Below are 26,032 nucleotides of genomic sequence, written 5' to 3'. Positions count from 1 at the left end.
TATCATTAAATAAATATCAAATTAATTTTATTAAAATATTTATTTCATTATAACACTATATTCTGTTCTCGTATATTCAATTTTGGTGAGACAGCATAGCTGGCTGATCACAGCACTAAAACATTAAAGGAAACATGCTTTATGATGGGAAAGAGATTGATTTTAGAAGCCAGGATGTTTCTGGATCAAATTCCTGTAATGGGGGCCAGAATTACCCTATATTTGCCAGTTCATAGCAACAAGAAGAGTGGAGCTAAAAACCTCAGGTCGCCATAGCACAAGTGAGTGATAGCTCATAATGACTACCATGCTGGCCTCCCTATAATTGCACCACATGTTAGGAAGGCCATTGATAAAATGAAGCATATCCAAAGTCAGGGGATAGAACAGAGGGTGACCAAGATGGTTAGAAGCCTACAGACTATATCATATAACTATCTGTTGAAGGAATTAGAAATGTTTAGCTTGGAGAAAGGAAGACTTGAGAGAAGAGAGGGATGAGGTGAGCTGGAGAGAAAACTATCTTCAAGTATTTGAAGGATTATTATATGGGAGGATTAGACTACCAATGTTTGTTTACTCTAGGGCAAAGAATTGTTGATAGTTACAGTTAGGCAGATGTTGGATTGATGTAAAAAAAAGTTCTAATAATTAAAGCTGTCCAAAAATGTACTGACTTGATAGGTAGTGAGTTCCCCCTCACTAGAGGGGAAGTAAAGGCTTCTTGGAGACAATATATATGTTGTAGGTTCCATAGGTACACATTGGAACAGATGTTCTCTGAAGTCCCTTTCAACTTAGAGACCATTGTATGATTCTGTCAAGGGAGCACAATCATCGTGTCCACGTATCTGGAGGACTATTCAGTTATTAGAAGAGACTTATTCTACTTTATATTAGAAGGAAGAATTATAAATGATGAGTAGAATATGAAGAGAAGTATATTTAAGGTCAATGTAAGGAAAGACAACCTAGCTATCAGAGTTGTCCAAAAGTAGAATGTACATGCCCAGAAAATAGTAATCTCCCTCTCACTGGAGGCCTTCAAACAGAGATTGGATGAATACTTTTCAGTGGCATCATAGAGAGGTTTCCTGGTTAAGTTCAGATTGTGCTACATGATGGTCTGGCGTGATGGAAAAAATATTGGTTCTAGAATCAAAGGACCTGTGTTCAAATCCCAGCTCTATTACTTAATGGCTAGGTATTTTAACCAAGTCACTTCAATTCTCTGGACCTCAGTTTCCAAATTTGTAAAATGAGATTAGATAAGATTTCTAAGGCATCTCTTGACTCTAAAATACCATGAGCCTTGAGGTCCCTCTCAGTTCTGACATTCTAGTGTGTCCAAAATTTAATCCAGCTCAAAATCTTATAAACCACAAAGGCTCCTCCAAATTCTGAAATTCTATCATCTCTATGGCCTTTTCAGCTCTAAATCTTATGATTAATAGTCAAGTACATGATTGTTGATTTTGTGTTTGGTATTTGATGAATCTACACTCTCATCATGTTGAAAGAAAAAAAGACTGATCTAAATGAAATAAATAGGAATATGAACCAGGGCCCATTTGCATAAGTCTGTAAGGATACAAGAAATGCACAAAGTCTCTCTTTTCAAATTCTATGTATTCAAAAGTACATTTCAAGTACACATTGTGCTCTCTTCTCTCCAATATTGCTCGATGTTAACTCAGTTTGGAGAGTTATTTACATAATTCAGTATCCCCATAACTTAGCCCAGTACCTGGCAGGGGTGGATGCTTAAGAAATGTTTATTGGGTTAGACTGAATTATTTTATGCACCATGGAGAATTTTGTTTCTAAATGAATAGAGCCTTAAATTTTTTAAAATGAATCTTGTTTATGTTACTGTGCTTTGAGGAGAACAAACCTTCTAAAAAATAGTTCCGCATTGTTATAGATGTGCCTGTGTCAAGGTCTCTTTCTTCCATCCCAGTCGTTGAGGGAGGACAGCTCATCTTTCTACATTCACTACTGCTACTACCTAAGTGCCTGTTGCACTGCTCTGTACACCGTGTACACTATTCAACAAGAACTCTTAAATGACTAAATACTTTCTACCTTTTAAAAGAGAACAATATGTGATTGGCAGGTTAATGAGCATACTTTAAACTCTAGACTCTGCTCCCACACATCACCACTGTAAACCAGGGAGCTTTTGCTCAGGTTTCAGAATGAGACTGTTGTCCTGGGCATAGCAGCAATTATGGAAATACAGAACATTCTTCCTGTCCTCAATGAACTTAAAATTTAGTTGGAGAGACAAAGTTCATGTTTGCCCAATAATTCTAGAACAAGTAAATGCTAAGGTGTGCAATGCTGTTTAAGAATAGCACAGAGTACAGAGAAGAATTGGATTAGTGTCAGTTCAGAGGGACTGGGAAGGCTCCTGGATGGAGGTGAGATGTGGCCTGGGTTTTAAGTATGGGAAGGATGGGTAAACACAGAGGAGGAGGGAAAGCACAAGCAAAAATGTAAGATCCAGTTACTCTTAGGCTCATGTCTATGGAGCAAATTTATAAAATATCGCCCTCCATAGAAATTCTGCACTTAGAAGCATAGTTGCAAAATGACTACTGCTTATAACAGTAGGTAACGTTTATATGGCATTTACTACATGCCAGGCACTGTGCTAAGTGCTTTACAATTATCTTAGTTGATCTTCACAATAACCCTGGGAGGTAGGTGCTATTATTATCACCCTCATTTTACAGATGAGGAAACTGAGGCAAATAGAGGGTTAATTAACTTGCCCAGGGTCACACAGCTAGTAAATGTCTCAGGCTGCATTTGAACTCTGGTCTTTCTGACTCCAGGCTCAATGCTCCATCCACTGTGCTACTGAGTTGATACTCCCAGTTAGAGAGCAAAACTCTAACAATGGGTTGGGAGTTGAGTTCCTAGCCTTGAAATAGAAAGTTTCCTCTCTCCAGTGTCACTTCTGCAAACAATGGGACAACTGGCGATATAAGGTCAGGTCAACCACAGGAAGCTTATGAGAAGTAATATTAAATCTGGAAAATGTATCCTTTAACAGAATAATATTTTAAAAGCAGCTAAGTGGAAATCAGGCAGGGTTGGGATGTAGGGATGGTGGCTTTGTTTCTTTCAGCACTCCAGCTACTGGAGCAGGTACCATAAAGAGCGTAGTCACACATATCTCCCCTTGTCCATTTAGCAACTTTCTCTCATGCTCTTGAAGAAGAGAAGTGACCATGTGGCAGAGAGCAGCTACCACAATCTCAATACTTCTAGGCAATGACTGCCTCCTCTCCTTCATCCTGCCCTTGTTCTCACCAAGAGTCCCCCAAACTCCTGCTGTATCTACCCCTCTACTTGATAAACCTCCACCCTACCACCTGAAGCCTGATCTCATGTTATTTTCCTCTCTTTCCAAAATGGGAAGAATTACAAATTCTAGGGATTTATGGCCGGACAATATCTTGTTAGAGGTTGTTATAAAAGGCATATGAATACGAGCAAGCATCAGAGGACTACAGTGAGACCAGCCTATCTGCAGTGCCTCTGGGAAGCAATGGAGATACTTCTACCTTGAGGTAAAATGGGGCTAGACTATGGAAGGACTTTTTGACGGAATTACTAAGACAGAGTGAGTTGGATCATAACATATGAAATCAGTCTCATACACCTTCATTCCCTAGCAGTTCATTCTCTTTCCTCTGCTATCCTTGAATCCTCTTTGTAGCTTCTTCTGCTGCCTCCAGCACAGCTAGTCACTATGGGTACAAGCCAACAGCCTCTGTTTTAACCAGCCCATGAAAAAACCATCCTTTGTAAGAAGTACGTTAGCAGTTTGAAGGCAGCCAGGTAGTACAGCAGATGAAGCACTGGACCTGGAGTCAGGAAGACCTGAATTGCAATCCAGCCTCAGACACTTCAAAGCTTTGTGTAATTCTGGGCAAGTCACTCAAATCTCTCCCTGCCTCAGTTTCCTTGTTTGTAAAATGGGGATAATAATACTTCCCAGGGTTGTTGTGAGGATCAAATGAAATAATATTTGCAAATTGTCATATAAACCTTAAAGCATTACATAAATGCTAGCTATTGTAATTGTTTGAAGGTACAAAACGAACTTTTACTAAGAAATTAAGATTAAGACAAACAGCAAAAAAGTAGAAAAGATAAAATCAGTTCATTAATCAACCAGACCTTTAGTGTGGCCTGGTGCTGGCTAGGTGCTAGGGTAACAAACACAAAAATGAAATAGCATCTGCCCTGAAGGAGATTATATTCTACTGAGAGTGTAAGTGACAATAAGAATCAACTTAAGTGCTAGAGAATATACACATACACACACACACGCATGCATGTATATGGATATGTGCACGTATATACATAATATATAACATACATATCACACATATAACATACATATCATACATATAACATACACAATATATGACATACATATCATATTAGTTAAACTTTTCATTTTGATATCTATATCTATATATATATAAATATGAACTGAATATAGGTTTACGTATAATTTATATGTAATATAGATATATAGATAGAAAATTTAACTGAGTCATTTTTAGGTCTGGCTGAATCCCCAGTCCGTTCTAGAACTAGCTTAATATTCCTATCTGTGGAGAGAAGCCCACATGCTCAAGTTGATTTGATCCAGCAACCATTAAGTTACCACTTTGGGAAGTTGGGAAGGGAAGAAGGTTTAGGGAGAAAGATAATGAGTACAGTTTCAGAGTTTTAAGATAACTACTAGACATCCCATTCTAGATGTCTGAAAAAGGCAGTTGGAGATATGAGATTAGAATTCAGCAGAAAGATTAGGCCAAGAGAGGCAGATTTGAAAATCATCAACGTAGATGGTCATTCATGCATTTACCCCACTGGATGAGCTATAACATAGGGGGTACTTAAGTAGGACAGTATCTTTGCCACGAAAACCTCATAGACAGTATGGTCCATGGGGTCACAAAGAATCATACATGACTGAACAACTGAACAAAAACAAAAATAGTTATATAACAAGGGGCAATCCTCACATGGAAAAGGTTGGGGAACCTGCTTCTGAAAAGGCTTAATGATGTATTATGAAGTGTACTGCTCACTGATTTAGTTTATGGAGACATTCTGTAACAGGTCCTGGTCAATTACACACATTCTGAAGAGTCCAGCTGCTGTCTGGCTGAATAACCTGAAATGAGGCATATTCAAAAGGCACTGACAAGACATAGTGAGAGTCTTTCTATAGTTCTTTTCCCCTCTGGCATCACTTTAGGAGAGACATGGGAGAGTATATGGATGTGTAGGGGCCTTGGGCCCTCCACCTGTGTATACAACCGCTGTTCTTTGCCTCGTTGCATTTGTCCTTCCTGTTATGAGTGAAGGAAGATTGGAGATAGCTATGACCTTGGGAGTTTCAAGTCAGCTGGAAAAGGAAGGTAGGAGCAGGGAGCAAGCTTTTATTAACCACCTACTTTATGCCCGGAACTGGGATGAGCCCTTTTCACAAATATTGTCTCATTGGATCCTCACAACAACCCTTCAAGGCAGTTGTTATCATTATCCCCATTTTATAGTTGAAGAAACTGAAGCACACAGAGGTCAAGAGGCTTAGTCAGTCACACAGCCAGCAAGTGTCTGAGGCTGTATTTGCATTTAGTTCTCCTTAATTCCAGGCTCAGAACTCTATCCATTGCATCACCAGCTGTCTCTAGGTCATGTGAGCAAGCAACCAGAAGTCTAGGAGCTTGAGTCCATTTTGGGATTTGCTGAAAGCCAGAGAGTGAGGAGCAAATTCCTAAGTGACCTGCCCACGTCAGTCCAACAATGGGAGAGATCCACTCGTCAGCTCTGCCACATTTGGAAGTGAATTTGGTGGGACTGATGTTAAACAAAAATTATGTTAAGCCTAAGCCCTCTCTCCCCTTTGACTGAGGTAGTACAACTCCCCCAGGTGTTGGGGAAATAGATTTGTACTTTTGTTTTTGCTACATCTCCAAAGTAAATATCCATTTGTGAGTTAGTTGATATTAACTGGTTAATTTTGAACTGGAGTACTGATTATTTTTGGCTAATGGTGGAAAACAATAGAATGGAGGCTCAAGCCAATAGTATTGGAGAAAGCCACTTGACCTTCCCTGAGGGGTACCTCTTGAGCCCTGGGAGGGTGGGCCAGCAATATAGCTAACTGACCTTGGTCTGGAAGAGGTGAATCTAGAGCCTTTGCTATTGTGATAATAATAATTATACTACCTACCTCAGGTGCTATTGCCAGGGTCAAATGACATCACATACATAAAGTGCTTTGTAAATGATAAAGCACTTTCCTACTTCCCCAAGCTTCTGAAGTCGTCTCCTTTAAGATTACCTTCCTTTTAGGATACACACACACACACACACACACACACACACACACACACACACACACATACATACATATACATACACACATAAATATATACAATCACATATATATCTGTGTATATATGTACACACATACACAGCACACATAAATATACATATAAGTATGTATATGTTTGTGCACACATATATATAGTACATGCCTATTTATATACATATTGTCAAGGCCTGTTTTTGTTTTTTACTTTTTTGTGTCTCTAGTAATTAGCGTGACTAGCATATAATTAATATTTAACAAATGCACGGTTGATTGATTAATTGATTAAACTTAAGCACTTGAGAGGGATTATTCTTATCCCACTTAGCCCTTAATAGAAGAATGAGGTGATGAGGGCCTATACTAGATTATTGTCAGTAAGAAAGGAGAGAAGCAAACAAAACATAGGCTTTTTAAATGAAGAGATGAGAGATCTATAAATACAAAGGTCTATAAATAAAAGAACAATGATAAGCATCTCCTCCTATTACTTTGCAGAGTTAGAGATCTACAGGTGTGAAACATTTAATACACTGTCAGGTTTTTTTTAATGTATTGATTAATTTGGCTAATTTTTCCTCTTTTTCTACTTTTTTATTTATAAAAAATCCTTTGTTATATGAGATGACTTTCTGTGCAAGAGGTGGAGAGAATATGAGGGAAACTTGGGCTATGCCAAAATGATATCAATAAAATTTATTTTTTAAATGAGCTATATCATGTAGACTCTGTTGACATTTTTGAGCATAAGGCATTTTTAAAAAGCATAATGCTTGAGCCTTTCCAAATGCCCCGAGTACTACAAAGAACTGGAGATATGAACAAGTATGCATTTGATTTGCTGGGAAGAACAAATATTTAAACGTACAGAGGGAGTATAACAAAGGAAATCAGTACTCCACGCCCCCCATTTGGTGGATTAGGGTAGCTCCCACAGAGTGAGGCATTCAGTGTGGCATCATGGATGCCATCCACAGAGATGGACACATGATCTGGCTCAGCAATGGACTTATGTTTTGGAATGACTCATGTATTCCTTATTGATCCCCATGAATTGGGGCTGGGGCTGTGCCAAAGATAATTGGTGACTGAGATGAAAAAAGCTACCCCCCTCATTAGATTATAAGAATTATAAAAAGCAAAAACAACAACAATGACAAAGAATTATAGAAAACTCTATGGTTCTCCCTCTCACTCATGTAAGGTCTTTACGAGTAAAGATTATTTCTTTTTCTTTATTTGTAGCTCCAACACCTAGAACTGTGCTGGCCACAGAGTCTGTACTTAATTAAGGTCTATTGATTGATTAATTGACTGACTTATCATCTCACTTTCTCAATCCTCCCCTCCTCCAACAGTCATGGTCTCTATGAGCACACCACAGCAAGACCATACGCTTTGCCTGAGTGAGCCTGAGATCAGATTTCAAGTCTCTTCTCTATGTTTATTTAATGTCATCTTATGACAGTGTGATGGTTTGTCACCTCCTCTTCTGCTTTGGTTTCTATTCCTGAGTGGGAGGCATTGAACCACAGCCCTGAGAATTGTCATCCCCGACTTGATGGCTATCTCGTGAGTTCCAGCAGTTGGAAGTTCCTGAGTCACCGATGGCTGCCCACACGGAGGTGATTTCTGCAGTAACACTGCTTCTCAGAGAAGATGTTCCACTGCCAGGAGACATGACCAGGGTAATGCTCAGAGGATTAATAATGTCTCAAGTGCCCTGGCTTTCCAGGAGATCTGGACTTCTCAGTTGTACAGATAGCACCAGTCAGAAAAGAAAAGAAAATCTCCATTCTGTAGTCTCACAAAGTGCCTTGACTTTAATACTATGATGATGGATTATTGTTTTTTGTTTTAAGTGTCTGTTAATATGTTCTATAAATCCTTTGTGTTTTAAGCATTTCTTTTTGTGGTAGAGGAAATAAACAGCTGTCCTATGCCTGAAAAAAAACAAAAAAGAAAACTCATACATCTAGGTTTTTATGTCATTTAGATCTCCACCTAGGAAAAGAATTCTTCCAAGATCATATTGTATGTAGTCTATATTGGTCCCCTCTTAAACATAAATTATACCTTTAAAATTGCATCTCTTGGGGCAGCTAGGTGGTGCAATGGGTAGAGCACCGGCCCTGCAGTCAGGAGGACCTGAATTCAAATCCAGCCTCAGACACTTGACACTTACTAGCTATGTGACCCTGGGCAAGTCACTTAACCCCATTGCCTAGCCAAAAAACAAAAACAAAACAAACAAAAAACCGCATCTCTTTGAAGGAAAAAATACAAATTTAAATTCATGAACATAGCACTGATTATAGGCTGCAATGAAGTTTTCTATTAGCTAGATTTCCAAGGGGATGAAAGTTTGAGAGCTGCCTACATTCAGACCAATACAATCATAATTCCTTCTGATTTATATTTGTATATACCCTTTCTCTGACACTTCTGCCTGCTGAAATGTTATAGACCTCGAGTACACTCCTTCCTTCATTCAACCTTGAGCAGCTGCCAGGGGCTTTCTCACATGGTTCTAACTTTTAACCAACTTTGGCCTGTTCAGTTAGCAAGCGGATTCTCATTCTAATAATGTATGCCCATGAAGTCTATATGACCACTTTTAAATCAGAAAAGCATCAAACTAAATCTGGTATTTTACACTCAAATCTTAGGACTGAAGCCAGCTATAAATACAGCACTGACTTGAACCCAGTCTTCCTGGATCCATGGCAGTTCTCCATCCATTATGTTACACTGCCTCCACATGGTTTATTTAGGTATAAGTTTACTTAGGCATTAATCTGACAGGTGGAGTGTTAAAGCACTAACTACTACTTTTTACCCTTGGGGTAATGGGGAGGGGGATGTCACCATATTCAAGCATCTATTTGGAATTGCAAAGTGGCATATTTGGATGTATTAGAGGTCAAACATTTGTGCTTGGATCTTTTATTTAAGCCTGAAAAGAAAATGAGTCATCAGAAAGTAAACACTTTGGTTTGATTTTGCTAATTTCTCTTTTTCTCAGTGGAAATACACAAACATCAGGAATGTTGGTTTGACTGGAGCTTCTGAAGTTAGTCAGAACAGAATGGTCCCCCTATGTGGTTTCATTCTTTCACTTTAATGTCACTCACTTTATTTCATCTGCGACACTCTTCTTGGATACATCATGTTCCCACAGAGCGTCTGTTCCTTGCAAATTAGCAAGGTTTCTCTCTCTCTCTCTCTCTCTCTCTCTCTCTCTCTCTCTCTCTCTCTCTCTCTCTCTCTCTCTCTCTCTCTCCCCTCTCTCTCTTCTTTCTTCCTTCTGTTTTTCTCCCCCTCCTTCCTTCTCCTTGTTTATGTGCTTAAAACTTGAGAAATGATTTCTAGATACTAATCATTATCCCAAAAAGGGTAGTTGGACAAAGTGGGCTTCTGCTGGTAAGTTCTGGCTTGGGAAACACTGATGTATTCCAGAAACCAGGAAACTTCAAACTCACATTAGAGATCACCACTAATTATCAGTCTAACCAAGAAAATATTGTGATATTCTGCTAGTCAAACACTTTTGTTGATTAGTTATTTAGCTTGTGTCAGATGCTAAATGGTTTTTAGCTACATTTAACCTAACCAAGTTCCTTCAGAGAATTCCAGAATTTCAGGTCAGCTTAGAAGTCATCCAGAGCAATTCACATCTAAACAAGGCTCTTCTTAGAGTAAGAACCAACTTTTAGCCTTAGTGGGAGGAGTGTAGGCAAATAAGTCTTCCTTCCCAAGTATCTTGACATGCTCACTATAATCATAGGCAGATCTGAGCCAAAGTAGTGTCTAGGTTTATGTACAAATCAGTATAAGTAACACAAAATGAAGAAATTGCTGCTACTTAAATTCCCTTTTATCTTTCTGTGGAAGTGTGTGACACTAAGATTTATGAAAGAGATCCCAGAAACCATGAGGAATATGGAAAGCATAAATGCTAATTATCAGAGTAGAAACCATCAATAGACCTTATGCAATAGACCAAATTTACTGTAATCAAGAGGATGGGAGTATTGTGAAATGTTTTTCACCTAATTAGATGCATAATCCTCCTTTGGGCAGTCCCAAAAGATGCTTTTCCCACAGAGATTCATTTATTGTACAAGCACAATTACTCTGGAGAATATTCTACTGTATTACGGGATAGCTGTTCTGTCAGAGAGACCTATCTAGTTTTTTACACAACCTTTTTCACAATACATATTCATCACTGCCAATAATTTGGAGTGTGCATTTCTCTTATCTTGTTCTTCATTTAAAAATAAAAAGTTTCCAGATACCAGAAAGAGAAGATTGCTATTCAATAGTAATACCATCTTGGCCAATCTTAGTCTACAGATGAGGAAACTGAGGCCCATAGAGATTAAATGACTTGCCCAAAGTAGAGTCGTGATTTGAAGCCTAAAGTGTAAATGATATATATTGGCAAAGTTTTAATATTACTATGGTAATATTACTATTACTATCAAGAGAACCTCAAATGGAATCACAGAGAATCAGACACAACTGAAATGACTCTACAGCAACAAGAAGAAGCTAACAAAGGAAGGATTTGAATCTAGGTCCTAGAACTCCAGAGCCAGTGTTCTCTCCATTGTGCCACCTGGCCTCCTATTTCACAGTCACAAACCAATCTGTGACTGAAATCCGGGACTAGCAGAGATTTTTACCTCCTATTTCAGAGAGAATAATAAACCTTGATAGATATGATTAAAAATAAAGATGTTGGCACTCTGTCAGGGTGTGAAGTGACAAAGTTATATTTGTGTCATGGACCATGCTTCATCAAGGGCTCACAAAGGACTCAAAAAACCTTTATATGTTCTATTTCTCAGTACTATTAGGTAGTTTTTAAAATTCCAACATGAATAGAAACAACACAATAGAGGTTTTTTGGTATTTTCTGCAGTGCTCTTATGGTTCCTCAATTTTCTTTGCACAGAATTTCTTTTTCTTTCCCTTTTAGCAACCAAACTTTTACATACAAAAGGAGGCAATACTGTATGCTGTTAGCCTAATGTTGAGAAACCTTCAAATTTCTTACTCTTGACTCCATGGCACAAGGCTAGGAGCCGTGTTTAAAAAATGAGTTACAATGTTGCCTGCCTTTTGAATAATACTGTACATGGCAAGCCACCATCAGAAGGCTGGTACTTCCAGAAATGACATTACAAGCCAGAGAGGTGTCCTTGGTTTCATTAATTAATTGGGAGGACTTTTTCAGGTATAAGTATAATTGAAAAAGCTGTTGTGCTTGAATAGTTCGACATTACATCAGCTTTTCTGATGAGTATTTCCCAATCCAGATCAAGCTTGAGAGATTAAGAGAGATGAATTTTGAAGGATGGGAGTTGGTTTTCCTCTGTCTTTCATCCGCTAATGCCTGTAAGCCAACAGGAAAAGGCCTGCTACCTGAGGTGAGTGATATCTATGGGAGAAGAGAGGGACCAAGACTACCCCCAAACAAAAGTGTAAATGAAACAAAAATAAAAGGGAAAGAAATTGAGTTACTTTGAATCAAGAAATAGAACATTTTCAGGAAGCTGGGACTACTCTTTGATTTCTCAAATCCTCAAAATTCTCCTTCCATTTTCTTAGATTCTTTGCCCATTTGTTTCATAGAATAACCAATTTAAAGCTATAAAGTATACTAAATACCATCTTGGCCAATCTTCTCAGTCTACAGATGAGGAAATTGAGGTCCATAGAGATTAAATGACTTGCCCAAAGTCACTCAAATAATAAAATGGTAGAGTCATGACTTGAACTCTAAAGTATAAATGATAGACTGGCCTCTTGTTTTCACGCCCCAAGGATTTAATGCCTCTCCTTGGGCTAGGAGGTAATTAAAAAAAAAATGAAATAATCTAGAGGCCTGCATTCACCATAACCAATATTTCTTATATCAAATTTAAGAAAGTACTCTATTACAGGAGGTCAAATAAAAAAATTAAGCATTTATTAGTCACTTACTATGTGCCAGGTGGCACCTAGGTGGCTAGTGGATAGAGCAACTGGTTCTAGAGTCAGGAAAACCTGAGTTCAAATTTTGCCTCAGGCACTTACTATCTGGGTGACCCTGGGCAAATCACTTAATCTCTGCTGGCTTTAATCCGGTGGAGAAGAAAATGGCAAACCACTCCAGTATCTCTGCCAAGAAAACCCCATGGACAGTATTGGCATGCTATGGTCCAGGGATCATGAAGAATTGGACAAAACTGAATGACTGAACAATATGTTCCAGGCACTGTGCTAAGCCCTTGGGATACAAAGATAAGCAAATAAGACAGTCTTTACCATCAAAGAGTTTACATTCTTGTGGAAGAAGACAATATATAATGGGAAGCCTGAAAGGGGGCACTACTGAGGAAGCAAGGCACTTGGTGATAAGATGGAGAAGTCTAGAGAATGAGTCCAGAGGGAGTGAGATGAGCATGTCTGAGGCACTTAAAGAAATGATGGCTTGGGCTAGGAAGCCACAAATCAAGAGAGTGTGGCCCAGGGTGGACATTTGTCCAGGCTGGGAAGGTGACTGACGAGAAGGCAGAAAAGCCTTCAGTCTAGTGTGGATTGAAGTGTAGGGGTAGATAGGGCATGTCATGAAATGGTCTTATGCTTACTATTAGGCTATATCTCTTCTCTCCCCAATTACACTGTAAACTTCTTGAAGGCAGAAACCACATTATCTTCATTTCTTTTGATTTTTTTTCCATAGTACTTGATATAGTTCTGTATACAGTATTACTTGATAAGTGCGTTTGTTCTCCAATTTTTTAAGATTCTAAGATCCTGTCTCCTTTTTAGAAAGGACTCAAGAAAGAGGCAGTGTGGAGTAGTGGACAGAGTCAACCTGAGAATCAAGAACATTAGCGTTCAAGTCCCACCTTTGACATTTACTGGCTGTGTGATACTGGGCAAGCCACGTAACCTCTCAATCTTCATCCCTATGCCCCACAGCAACTCTCTAAGACTATATATTGCACTAATTAAATCCCACATGTATGGACAAAAAAAAAAAGAAAAGAAAAAGAAGGGGGATTTTCCAGGATAGCAATGTTTCCTTAGGAAATCAGGGGACCAGAAAACCTGTGTGTGTATATATCTTGAACCTCCCTTAAAAATTATTGCTTTTGGGGCAGCTAGGTGGTGCAGTAGATAGAGCTCCAGCCTTGGAGTCAGGAGGACCTCAGCTCAAATCCAGCCTCAGACACATGACACTTACTAGCTGTGTGACCGTGGGCAACTTACTTAAGCCCAACTGCCTCACTTAAAAAAAAAAAAGAATTATTGCTTTTGATTGCATCTTTTTGTAGTTCTAAATGGTAATGGACATGGTTAAGAGAATTCTTTTTTCCGCAGTATGTCATTGATCAGACAGATGAGTATGGGAGAGAACCAACAGGGAATAACACTATAGATAAAACCAGAAATTAACAAAGGAAGATAAAGGCTGTGAAAATCAGATTCACCAAAGATGGATTTTGATGCAATGACGTGAATGGAGGTAACAAATGGGATCTAAAATAAAGAGAGGAACAAGTTGAACACATACCTATCAGCTGTTGAAAGCCATTTGAAGAAAGTACTAGGAGAAAGAAGTTAGGCGGAGGTAAAAAAAAAATAGAGAATTTACTGGAAAAACATGAGTTGTAAGGTGATAAATGCTCTTGGTGCCACTGTCATTGCCAGCTATTTTTTTAAGACTGTAGTTGACATGACTTTTCCAAGGCAGGAGGCATATTTCATAAATACACTGTACCAGTGACATACAAGAAGCACATTTAGAAATCATCCTTGTTGGTGAGGGGGGTGGGGAAGATATCTTGGTTTCATTTTTCTTTTTCATATTTTATACAGACATCATTTATAGTATTTGTTAGTCCCAAGCTTCTTGAAATAAATTTTCATCTTCTAAACATCAATTTAACTCAATAAATATTTATTAGACACTGTGTTCTAGGCACTGCGCTAAGTGCTGGGGATACAAATAAGAAAAGACAGTCCTTGCCCTCAAAGGGCTTACAGTCCAATGGGAGATAATAACACACAAAAGGAAGCTGAAAAGGAAAGGTGGCCACCAGGGGTTTTGATGTTCCAGGAGTCAAAACCAAGCAGAATTACTGATGGAGTATTCAGTTCTCTGGAAAGTTCAGATCGCAGCCCTCTATAAAGGAAAGTTTTGGGAGAAGTTTCATACTCTACCCTCCAGCCCTCCAATCAGAGGGAAGAAGAGTCTGAGAGAATTGAGATGTTGAGTATCCAAAACTAAGTCTTGTCATTATTCTTACAAGGATGCTGAATAGCTATGAGTCATGAAATCCTGCAGCCTCCATAGAATTAAAGTTGAGAGTCACTCAAAGAGTGATGGAGCAGCACATAGTTGGCATGAGTAAGCTGCAACACATAAACAACCAGGGGGTGTGAAAGTGAAGAGACATTATGGATATCATCTGAGAAATGCAATGACTGAGGTAGACAGGAGCAAGGGATAATTGATAGAAGCCTGCCTGTTCCATTGGTTTCTACACAAGATCAAGAAATTAGAAGAAAGCCTCTCTCCGCTCCCTGCCACACATACTTTGCCAAATTGTTTGTACCTCAGTGGAGGGATCATGGGATAAGTAGTGATCTATAGTATGCCACTGGAGGAAACAGCCATATCACTGAGATGAATCACAGATCTATCACTGTATCCATCAAAGCATCAGAGCACACTTTCTACCTGCAAATCAACAAAGATCTATGAAGCCTGTTACATGTAAAGCATGGCATTACAGAACCAGAGATCATGATCCCCAACTGCCCTTTCTCCTTTCCAGATTAAGGACAACCCTGTACGACCAGGTAGGATATACATCAATAGTAATTGCTTGCATTTCTTGGGTACTTCAATGGTTACAAATTACTTTCTTCACAAATTTCATGTGAGGTAAGTTCATGTTTTCTTCCACTTAACAGACAGAGTAACTGAGACCCAATGATTAAATGCCCAAGGGCATACAGCTAACAAGTGTCCGAACCAGAACTCACATCTACGTCTCCAGAGTCCAGGTCCAGCATGGTAGCCATTATTCAACACCACCCCCCAAAATCACCCCATTCTATGTACTTGATTCTTACAGTGTCAAGTCTCTTAATAAATTATAGCTTGAATTTTTGCTTAAGCCTTGGAAAGCCTATCTGCTGAGGGACAAAGAGGTCATGACTAGTCCAGAGCCTCATTCATTAGTAGGGAAGTCATCATTTTCTCCATATGGATGAGTCTTTTTCTACTTTTGAGGGGCTCCTGTGATTTAATGCTATATATGAATCCCTTTAGACTTTAGTTCACAAATAATCAAACTTCATCACCCTAGTTTACTCTAATTCCTTTTATTACGTAAGAGTGGGAATGAATAGAGATAAAGGCCTGAGAGAACAATGAATTTGAAAGAAGAGGACATAATTTGAATCCTACTTACCACTTGTGCCATCTTGGGTAAGTGGCCTCAGTTTCTCCATTTATAAAATGAAGAGATTGAGCTAGATGGTTTCTGAGGTTCTTTTTAAGATCAGATCTATGTTCTTATGATAAACATGATAGAACAATAACATTTACAAATTTTCCACCATTATAAATATGTCCTTTATGTTAAAAACTACTTACTGAAGCCAACCCACTGCATTATTCCACTCTTCTAATAAATCTTTCACTCATTTAACAGCCAGATGCAATGTCCTTTGCCATTCTTCCTGCTCTTATCTCTGATAGACTCTTCCTGCTATATTCCTCCACCCATACACTAAAGCTGTTCTTGTTTCTTTTGGGTAATTTCACTTGTGTCCAACTCTTTGTGAACCCATTTTGGGTTTTCTTGGCAGAGATAGTGGAGTGGTTTGCCATTTCCTTTTCCAGCTCATTTTACAGGTGAGGAAACTGAAGTAAACAGAATGAAGTGACTTGCTCAGGGTCACACAGCTAGTAAGAGTCTGAGGACAGATTTAAACTTAGGAAGATGAGCCTACCCAATTCCAGGCCTAGCACTCTATCCACTGCACCACTTTGCTGCCTCTAACAAGTTTATTTAGGATTCACTCACTTTGTGGTTATGTCTCAGTCCAGCTTCCCTTTTTTTCTTGACTGGCCCATCAATGTAATCTTGGTATTCTCTCCTTTCTGGTCCTTATTTTGATCAACCAAGTAGTTAAGCCTCCTTTGGAAAATCCCCTTTTAACTTGTGCTCTTTGTATGTAGTGTGTGTGTGTGTGTAGTAGGGTGGAGGAGTGGGGGTAGGGATTACTCATCCCGCTTCTGTTACTGACAAATTCCATGCTGAGTCCACCCTCCTCAAACAAGGCATACCTCAAACATTTATACTTTACATTTTCTTTTCAATGACAAATAGACATCTAAGATCCTGGGATCATAGAGTTAATGCTGGAAGGTACCTTAGTTGTTATTTAGTGTAACTCCATCATTTTACAAATGAGAGAACTTAGACCCAGAAAACTGAAATGACTTATTGAATTCCTTACTTTAAATCCCTCAGAAATCAATGTATTCTTTGGATCAGAATTCAGTCTCAGTAGCACAGCTTTTACACTATTTCAGTGACCTCCAATCTACTTGTATTTTTTTTTCCTTTAAGTCAGTGAGGTTCTTGTTAAATTTCTGACCATAGCACTTGCCCACAGCTAGTTGGTAGAAGTTTTTAATACCATAGAAGTATTCTGTGTGATGTTCTTACTAAAGAAACCATGTGGCTTCCTCTATTACAGGAAGAGGAGGAAAAAATATTAGCTATACACTATTTGCATGTAGGAAATGAGGAATATCTAAGGGATGCTCACTCATTTCTTTTCTCTTTGCTTTTTACTGTCAGGACAATGAAGTATAAATATTATCAAAAGCTTCCAGACCCCTTACTTTTTGAGACCTAAAAATTATTTTTAGCAAATACTAATTTACATTGATCCTGCATTTTCAATTCCTAAATTAATGGGTAATGAAAATCTGGCTCTATGTCTCTTAAGGCTGTTCTAAGAAACAACAGTCTTGGAGATCTGCTGGCTAAGCAACAGATTTTCTTACTCCAAGTCCAGATTTCCAGTGTTACAAACTTAAGATCTTGGGAATGTTAGAATGTGTGGAGGAATGGTAATGACATATAGAAATGATTCCAAACAACTTAACTTATCACGGTTAGTTAATTTTCATGAGCACCTCCTTGCTATGAAGGTTAAGAACAGGGGTTCTTAACCATTTTTTTGTGTCATGGACCCTTTTGACAAGCTGGTAAAGCCTTCTTCACCATGGTTCCCCTTCTCTGAATAACGGTTTTAAATGCTTAAAATAAAGGAAATCAGTTATATTGAAATACTGTTTTCAAAAAAAGTATATATGTATATGTATGTATGTGTATGTATGTATATATATATGTGTATATATATACACACATATATATAGATCTATATATATGTGTGTATATATATACACATATATATAGATATCTATATATGTGTGTGTATATATATATATATATATATATATACACATATATATAGATATATATGTAGTTTACAGGCCATAAGTTAAGAATTTACTATAATGTGAACACAGAATCTCACCCCTCCCTCACTCCTAATCCAGTAATCAGATTTTAATGAAATTCTATGTTTTTTGTTTATTAGCATACTTTAAAAAAATTGAATTCCAAATTTTTGTTTCCACATAATCTATGTTATGAAAAAAAGAAAAAGAGAGAAAAAAAAGATTGCTTTATTCTGCACCCAGAATTTTTAGTTCTCTCTCTAGGAAGTAGATAGCATATTTCGTCATAAGTATTTTGGAACTGTCATAGATTGTTGTGTTGATCAGAATAATTAAGTTTTTCACAGTTGATTATCATTACAATATTGCTGTTACTGTATATGTTGGTCTCCTGGTTCCATTAACTTCAGTTTGTATTAGCTCATGTAAGTCTTCCCAGGTTATTTTGGAAACCATCCCTTCCATCATTGCTTATAGCAAAGTAGTATTCCATCACAATCATCTTCTGCTACTTATTCAGTCATTCCCCAATTGATGGGCATCCTCCCAATTTTGCTGGGTCAAAGGGTATGCTGTTTTCACCACCAGCATAATTACAAATTATTCTCTAGAATGGTTGGACCAATTCATAACTACCGATGGTGCATTCATTTACCTATTTTTCCATCCCCTTCATCATTTGTTTTTTCTCTTTTCTCTAATGTTAGCCAGTCTGATAGGTGTGAAGTGGTCCCTAAGAATTGGGTTTTTTTATTTCTCTAATTATTAGTGATTTAGAGAATATTTTCATGTGACTATTGATAGATAGCCTTGATTTCTTCTTCTGAAAGCTACCTGTTCACACCTTTTGACCATTTATCAACTGGGAAATGGCTTTTATTTTTATAAATTTGGCTCAGTTCCTTATATAGTTGACAAATGAGGCCTTTATTAGAGAACTTGATGTAAGTTTTTTTCTTAGTTTCCTGCTTTGTTTCTAATTTGGGCTTCACTGGGGTTTTGTGTGTGTGTGTGTGTGTGTTGTGTGTGTGTGTGTGTGTGTGTGTGTGAAAACTTTAAAATTTAATGTAATCAAAATGATCCATTTTACTTCCTGTGATCCTCTCTGTCTCTTATTTGGTCATAAACTCCCTTATTGATAGATCTGACAGGCAGTTTTTTTTTTTACTTGTGCCTCTATTTTTTTAAATATAACCCTTTATTTCTAAATCACGTACCAATTTGACCTTACCTTGGCATACTACGTGAAATGTTTGTCTATATGTAGTTTCTGCCAGGCTCTAGTTTTCCCAGCAGTTTTTGTCAAATGGTGAATTCTTGCCCCAAAATCTTGGATCTTTGGGTTTTTCACACACTAGATTACTATACTCATTTACTACTGTGTCTTGTGTACCTAATCTATTCCATTGATCTACCACTCAATTTCTTAGCCAGTACCAGATTGCTTTGATAATTACCACTTTTTCATCTAGTTTGAAATCTAGTACTGCCAAGCCACCTTCCTTCACTCTTTGTTTTCTTGATTCCCTTAACCTTTTGTTCTTCCAGATGAATTTTGTTATTATTTTTTCCCCCTCTATAAAACAATTCTTTGGTAGCGATTGGTATAGCACTGCATAAGTAAATTAATGTAGGTAAAATTGTCATTTTTAATGTTGGCTTATGAGCAATTAGTGTTTCTCTGCTTGTTTAGGTCTGTCTTTATTTAGTGTGAAAAGTAAATGCAATTGTATGTTCTAAGGAATATTACGGCATAGTTTAGCTACAGTTTGGAAATAGCAGATATGTTATGCAAAGAAAGAATAGCATCTTCTTCTTGGCTTTTTGGCTTTGTGCTCATGTTTTAAAATGTATATACAATAAGTTTGCATAAAAAGGCTTTCCATTCCTTAAATTTCCATTCAGAATATGTCATGCTTCTTGAACAACAACAACAAAGATTAACACTTTCTAGACCAGTATTTAAAAACAAATCTCATGACTGAAGAGTGATTATACAAAAATAAGCAAATTATAGAGGTTGATTCTCCATGTTACAAGGTGGTTCTCATAGCATTTCTTTAAATTAGGACTTAACTCACTGCTAGTTTGACTTACACACTTTTCAGAAGCATGTTTAAAATGAGATGTACCTCACTTCATTAGCATAGCTAATAATCGTATTTGGAGCTGGAAAAGCCCTTAGAAATCTTATGGTCCAACCCTCTCATTTTGTATATCAGGAAACCGAGGTCCGTGGAGGAAAAGTGGCTAAACATCATAGATTTTTAGCTGGAATGGACTTTAGTGGCCATTGAGTCCAATACCTTCATTTTACAGATAAGGACTTTGAGACCCAAAAAAATTAAATGCTATCTCCAGGGTCATGTAGAGAATAAGGGTCTGAGGTGAGTGTTGAACTCAGGTCATCTTGGTGCCAGGTCCAGTGCTCTATCAACTACATCCCACACCCTCTAGAGGTTGTTTTAAACCTTCTCTTCTCTCCCCTAACCTTTTCTTCTTTCTTCTCCTTACATGCCCTCCACTTAGGCTGTTGCTTCATACTTTAACAAGAAAATAGAACACGTTACAATGTGATCCATCATTTTCTCTCATTTTTAATCTTAAAACTCATTGATATTTCCCCACACTCACATCTGTGTTCTATTTACTCAAGAGACGGCCTTTCTCTTTTCCACACCCAGTTTCTTCTAGAACCTATCTCACACCGTCTTCTCCAACATATTGCTACCTCAATCATCTTCCCACTCTTTATAATTAATAAAGTATCTCCTGATCTACTAGCTCCTTCCTTGCTGCCTAAAAAAATGTCCAAGTGCCCCATCCGGTAAATGCCTCCACTAGATTTTATCATACCTCCCCCACTCTTTAAGCTATCATCCTAGATCTCTCCTTTCTTTCTCAGCCAAACTCCTAGGAAAAGTGGTCTGTACTCATTGTCTCCACTTTCTCTCCTCTCATCACTTTTCAACCCTTATCTATTGACTTCTGATTTAGGTGGCACAGTATATAGAGTGCTAGACCTAGAGCCGAAGACCCAAGTTTAAATCCAGCATTAGACACTTACTAGCTGTGTGACTTTGGGCAAGTCACTGAACTGTTTGTCTAGGTTTCCTTAACTGTAAGATGGGGATGATAATAGCACCCACCTTCCAGGGTCATTGTGAAGATTAAATGAGATTATATTTGCAAAGCACTTAGCGTTGCATCTGGCACATGGGTAGGTGCTATTTGTACTATATGCTAACTATTATTGCTGTTATTATTGTAGATGTCATCTGAATTGAAATATCTCTCTCTAAAATTTCTAGTGATCATTCCCTTGCCAGATCTGAAGACCTTTTCTCAGGCCTTGTCCTTCATGACCTCTCTGCTGCATTTGATCAACTTGATCTCCCAATCCACTTAGGCACTCTCTTCTCAAGATGTTCATGGTACTGCTCTCTCCTGATTCCCTGTCTACCTGTTTGGCCTCACCTCAGCTCCTTTGTTGTATCATCATCCATATTGAGCCCCCTAAATATAAAAATAACTCAAGGTTCTGTCCTATGCACTATTCTTTTCTCTTTCTCTCTCTCTGAGGCCTCATTAGCTACCATGGGATTAATTATCAGTTCTATGTGGACAACTCAGAGGTTCGTGTATCCATTCTCTCTACTGAGGGCCAATCCCACATCATTCATTGCACAATGGACTCTTCAAATTGTATGTCCTATAGATATCTCAAATTCAACATATCCAAACCAGAATTTATCTTCCCCCACTCCCCAAAACTAACCTTTTCCCAAACTTCTCTCTATCCATCAAAGGCACTACTCTTCTTCAGTCCTCAGGTTCATAATGTTCATGTTGTACTCAATTCTCCCTCCTCCCACATATCTAATCTGTTGTCTAACTTTCTATTTATACCTCTATAAAATTTCTTTCATCTGATCCCCTTCTCTTCTTACACTGCTACCATTTTAGTGTAGACCTATTTCATCGATCACCTTGATTATTGATTATTGCAACAAAACTTCTAATCAGTTTCTTTGATTCAAATCCCCTCACTTAAATCCATTGTCTGTGTATACATACATATAAATATATATATATATATATATATGTATATATATATGTGTGTGCATATATATATATATATATAGAGAGAGAGAGAGAGAGAGAGAGAGAGACAAACAGACAGAGACAGAGACAGACAGAAAGAGGGACTTTCTTTATACAGGTAAGATCATGTCACTCATTCCCCTACTCAATAAATTCCAATGGCTGTCTATATCTTCTAGAATAAAACAGAAACTCCTCTGTTAGGCTTTTAAAGCTTTTTACAATCCGACATCCTATCTTTCTAGTCTCATTAGTCATTGTTCAGTTACCATACTTAGCAAGCTACTCAAACTAGCTCCCTTCCTATTCCTCACATACAACACTTTATCTCTTATCACTGTGCTTAACAAAGGTAGTCTCTCCTCCTATCCCCATATTCCAATAATAGCCTTCACTCCCATGCCTGGAATGTATTTCCTCCTCTCCTCTACTTCCTTTATTTTTCAATTACATTTAATTTTTTTAATCAGCAAAAATCTACCTCCTCTTCCAACTCCCCCAAATGAGAATTAAAGAAAAAACAAAATTCTTGTTACAAACGTGTATAGCAAAGCAAAATACATTTCCACGTTAGCCACATCTAAAAGAAAAACACTCATATATGTATGTATATCTCAGTCTGTACTCTGAGATTTCTACTTCCCTATCAGGAAATGGATAGGTTATTTCCTCATGAGCCCTCTGAAACTATAGTTGATCATTATGCTGATCAGAGTTTCTAAGTCTTTCAAAGTTGTTTGTCATTATAATATTGTCAGAATAGAAATTATTCTTCTGGTTCTGTTCACTTAACTATACATCAGGTCATACAGACCTTCCTAGGTTGCTCTGAAATCATCCCCTTCATCCGTTCTTATGGCAAGATAGTATTCCGTCATATTCATTCCATCACTTGTATATTAATTCCCCAGGAGTCACTCATCTAGTTAAGGGTCAGAAGGTAAAGCTACACTTTGTTCTCACATAACGTCAGTTGAGAAAGGAGGAAGCAATGTATTGCCAATTAAGATTACCTTGGGTACTTTATGGCTATCACGGTGACACACCAGAATCAATTAAATTCACTTAGTAGTTACTATTTTCCTGACCCGGTGTTCTGGGCTGCTGATCCCTGCTATCCTGTTTTCCTGAGAGTCTCAACTAAAGTCTCAACTTCTGCACTAAACCCTTCCCAGTCTTCCTTGTTCTTAGTGCCCATCCTTAGATTATCTCCAATTTACTCAGTATGCACCTTGTTTGTAGTTTTTTGAATGCTGTGCTCTCCATTAGACCATAAGCACTTTGACTGTAGGAACTATTTTTTGCCTTTTTTAATATACCCAGCACTTAGCACGGTGCCTGGTACCGAGTGGCCACTTAATAAATGTTTGTTGACTTTACTCAAGGAAGTTTATGATTGTGAAGGGAGAGGTGATATAGGTCAAGTTTATAAAGTCCTGCCTCACTATATTAAAGTAGATAGAACTAGATTAAGATAGGGTTTCACACTTCCTGGGCTTTATTTTTCTGAAAAAATATATATGAAACATGCATTTAAATATGTGGTTTAGATACATATATGAAAAGAAAAAAGCCAACATAAGTTTTTCATGAAAGCAACTGAATGAAATAGTGTACAAAAAAGCTACAGGTAGGTGGTGCAGTATATAGAACACCAGGCCTAGACTCAGGAAGACCACTTTCCAAGTTCAAATTTGGCCTCATATATTTGCCAGATGTGTGACCCTGGGCAAGTCATTTAACCCTGTTTGCTCAGTTTCCTCATCTGCAAAATGAGCTGGAGAAGGAAATGGCAAACTACTCCAGTATCTTTGCCAAGAAAACCCTGAATGGGGGCACAGAGAGTCAAACACAACTGAAACGAATGAACAGCAACGTAAGGAAAATGATGAATTTATTATAGAAACATAGATTGTGAGCAAGTGGAGACCTTAGTGATCATCTTGTTCAAGTCCCTCATTTTATGGATTAGGAAATTGGGGCCCAGAGAGGTCAAGTTAATTGCCCAATGTCACACAGGTTACACTGTAAAGAACAGAGCCAGAAAAGGAAAAAATAAGAAAGTCACTTGCAAATGAAAGCGACAAAGAGAAATCCTCCAATCCCTAGTAGGCTACTCAGCTTTCTAGTTTATCAGTCATTAACCCAAATGATATCATTATTTTAATGAGTAACATAAAGATAACCTTCTGCAAAGGTCCATATTTGGACTGCTAATTACAGAACCTAATTTATACAGCCTTCCTTAATGATGACTTAGCTCCTACTTAACAAGATTTTAAGAAAACATTAACAGATTGTATACTCTGTCCCTAATTTTGCATTCTTTTTCACTGTCATGCCTGAATATCAACCAGCAGCTATTTGTTTCCCACAGCCTGAAGGTCACCTGGAACAGTTGTTCAATCATAATTTTAACACACCACTGTGGTGTCCCACTAGTTCTCATGTGGAACCCAAGCAGGCACAGCTGTTCTTTGTTCTCATAGGCATGAAAAGTGGGGAAATAAAGATTTGTGATTTTCCACTACAGATTGCATGCTTCCCAGTGTTTGGGGGGCCACACCAAAATCTGGACAAAAACCAGTCATATGAGTTCTGTACTTCTAAACTACAAGCCATGTCTGTAGCTTATTTACTATCAATTCTCATGCAGAGAGAACTTTCCATGACAGTTTTTCCTACTGGTAAAAAGTTTTTATTACTTTCTATTCTAGTCATAAGGTAGCTAGGTAGTACTAGTAGATAGAGTGCAGGGCCTGGAGTCAAGAAGACACCTTCTTGAGTTCAAATCTGGCTTCAGACACTTACTAGCTGTGTGACCCTAGGCAAGTCCCTTAACCCTGTTTACCTCAGTTTCCCCATCTGTAAAATAAGCTGGAGAAGGAAATCGCAAGCCACTCCAATATCTCTGCCAAGAAAACCCAAAATGGGGTCATGAAGAGTTTGGCATGACTGCAAAATGACTGAATTCTAGTTATAAACCAAATATGGTCAGCTCAATTCTTTAAGGGCCTGAAATTTCTCTTCCAAGTCCAGATCTCTTTCCTTAGCACCATGATAATTGTTTCACATATGTTCATCAACTCACAAATTAGATTGTAAGCTTCTTGAGGAAGGTAGCTCCTGTGGAAAGAGCATTAGCCCTGGTGTCAGAGTGCCCTGAATCAAAATACGGCCCTACCACTTAACTACCTCTGTGACCTTCAGCAAGTCACTTAATCCTTTCGATTTAATCCCTCATCTGTAAAATGAGAGGATTGGACAGCCTCAAAGATTCCTTCCTCTGCAAAACGATGACCCCATGATCCTACCATGATAACAACACTGTAAGGACTCAGTAACTTGTGGATTGATTAACCAGGGCCAAAGTGTGCTTCCATTACCTTTTATGTCATTAAGCATAACTAGAACTCAAATTTCTATAGTGTTTTAAGCTCTATAAAAGAATTTCCTCACAAAATCTTTGTAGTTTTTTGTGAGTAGTATAATTTTAGCTCCTGTGTCTAAGACTCATGAGTCTTCCTTAAGGGATTAGGGATGTTCAAACTGAAGAAGACAAGGCTTGAATGGACACAATATCTGTCTTCAGGTGAGTGTTACATGGAATTATTTTCTTCAGTGAGTTTTTGGATCTCTGTTTCCATTTGGCCAGTTCTGCTTTTTAAGATGTTATTTTCTTCAGTATCTTTTGTGTCTCCTTTACCAAGCTGTTGACTCATTTTTTTCATTATTTTCTTGTATCACTTTTATTTCTCTTCCCAATTTTTCCTCCACCTCTCTTATTTGATTTTCAAAATCCTTTTTGAGCTCTTCCATGACCTGAGACCAATTCTTATTTTTCTTGGAGGCTTTGGATGTAGGAGCTTTGACTTCTGAGTATATGTTTTGATTTTCCTTGTGACCATAGTAACTTTCTGTAGTCTGAGGTTTGTTGTTGTTTTTTTTTCCATTTCTTTACTCAT

At 37.9% G+C, this 26,032-nt stretch overlaps 1 long non-coding RNA gene across 1 annotated transcript in view; it reads right to left on the bottom strand.

Annotated features, from left to right (window-relative positions):
• Nucleotides 1-4,566: 4,566 nt before the first annotated feature.
• The window catches only part of LOC110214740 (uncharacterized), a 231,906-nt gene continuing 210,440 nt past the window's right edge, over nucleotides 4,567-26,032 (bottom strand). Inside the window, exon 3 of the long non-coding RNA XR_013486198.1 lies at nucleotides 4,567-8,355. This is a non-coding gene — a long non-coding RNA (uncharacterized LOC110214740). The remainder of the gene's footprint in view (nucleotides 8,356-26,032) is intronic.

Source organism: Phascolarctos cinereus, unplaced genomic scaffold (assembly GCF_003287225.1).
Source record: "Phascolarctos cinereus isolate Bilbo 61053 unplaced genomic scaffold, phaCin_HiC Scaffold_4;HRSCAF=312, whole genome shotgun sequence".
Classification (NCBI taxonomy): domain Eukaryota; kingdom Metazoa; phylum Chordata; class Mammalia; order Diprotodontia; family Phascolarctidae; genus Phascolarctos; species Phascolarctos cinereus.
This window is presented reverse-complemented; position numbering and strand designations above follow the sequence as displayed.